General features: G+C 28.7%; 1 protein-coding gene across 1 annotated transcript in view; it reads right to left on the bottom strand.

Moving 5' to 3' along the window:
- Nucleotides 1–355: 355 nt before the first annotated feature.
- Nucleotides 356–1,834, bottom strand: part of LOC106458148 (ankyrin repeat domain-containing protein 17-like) — a 145,292-nt gene continuing 143,813 nt past the window's right edge. Inside the window, 1 exon segment of the mRNA XM_022384299.1 lies at nucleotides 356–728. The gene's annotated coding sequence lies outside the window, so the exon portion shown is untranslated.

The following is a 1,834-nucleotide window of genomic DNA, read 5'->3' on the forward strand; positions in this document are numbered from 1 at the left end:
TGTTTCTTAGTGTCCCCTTTAACTTGTAGAAGCTCTAGCTAAAATTCATGTTCAAGAGAGAGATAAACAACGTCTTGAATGAATAAAATGGAAAATTAAGTCAGATAAATTTATTTTTAAGAGCTATTCTATTAAAAGATTTAAGAATACTTTTGTAATGAAACTGCAAAAAAAACACTTGTATATAGCTGTGTTTGGTAAGAAAAAGTTATTGTTGTAATCCGAGAATAGATACATGAGCACAGAATTGACATCCTGTTTATAAATGGGCAAATATAGGCTATTCTAATCCCCTACACACACACATATGTATATATATATATATACAGCATGAAAATAAAGAACCAATGACAACTTCACTGGTGGGAAACTTTTACTAGTAGGTCAAGTTCTCAAGTACAATCCAACCTGAAATAATATCTCTGACAGTTTATTTACCAACATTTCAAGCAATATAATATATTTAACCACACCTAAATCCTTTTAAACTTTTAATATATATCTTCATAACAACTGTAAAGAAGTTTCACAGCAGGAAATTAAATTCCACAAAAACCTAAAGCATTTGTCTTCATTAGTCTAAACAATGTCTTTTGAGTTCCCCACCTGGATACAGAGGAAAAATCTACAGGAAAAAAAGGGAACCCAAGGTGGTAAAGATGCTAATCCAGGAAAAAAAACAACAAAAACATCACTCATGCCAGATGCTGGTTCCACTTATGCCAAGCCTAGAAGAAAAAAAAAGACAAATTCTCATAAAAATTTGAGACTGTGAGTTATTGCAAGCATGTTAATCTCAAGAAAAATTGACAGTATAAAGTATAAATTTATGGAATATTTTTACATATTTATATTTAATTCATAATGTTGTACATATTCAAATTCTGTTTCTAGCTTTTTCTTAAGTCCCTTCAATAAAACGATCGTATTCATTAAGTCATGGTGACAATACTTGATATAATAATTCAAAGTTCCTATATTTGGGGTACATAAACATTACAATATACACAAAAAGCCTCCTATTTATTTATTTTTCATGTGTGTATGTGTGGAACTATTTTACAAACGTGTAATTTTACAAAGTTAAAAACATCTTTTAATGCTTTCTCCAACATATGGTGGAAAATAAAAAAATTCAACTAGTGAGTTTCAAACAAATTTCATTTTAGCACCCACTATATAATAAGATAATGATATTTCATGAACTTAAACTTACAGTTTCATTGAAAATGATACTAGTTAAATGTGAAACTTCCCACAGTAATAACATTCTTCTAAAAAGTTTAAGGTCAAAGCCCATAAGAAGGAAAAAGAAGAAAATGAAGGAAAAAATTAACCATACAAACAATACTTTGCTTCAGCATGTTTGTAACAGGGATTATAATAGTGTTAAATAAAAATAATACTTTACAGGTTACTGTATAATATTCAAACAACAGAAGTCTTAAGTTATTTATGATGGGGATCACTGTAAATTAAATCATTCAGAAACCACAATTATGATGATGATTCTCAAACAAAAACATTACTCAACTCACAATAGCAATTATTTTAATATTAATAATGCAAAACCACTTATTATATGTTGGACACATAAATAATGTTCTTACTCAACAGGCTTACCACACAGATTACAAAAATCAATATATATAACTGAGAGTTGAAAAAAAAGAAGAAACACAAACAAATTTTTGATTTTATTGCCATTAGCCACAAAGTGGTAAGACACTGAGAGAAACATAAACAAAACCTTACCTTCATTAGTGTGAGTGTGTGTGTGTGTGTGTGTCTATATATATATATATATATATATATGTGTGTGTGTTGGTGATAC

Source organism: Limulus polyphemus, unplaced genomic scaffold, assembly GCF_000517525.1.
Source record: "Limulus polyphemus unplaced genomic scaffold, Limulus_polyphemus-2.1.2 Scaffold421, whole genome shotgun sequence".
In the NCBI taxonomy this organism is placed as follows: Eukaryota; Metazoa; Arthropoda; class Merostomata; order Xiphosura; family Limulidae; genus Limulus; species Limulus polyphemus.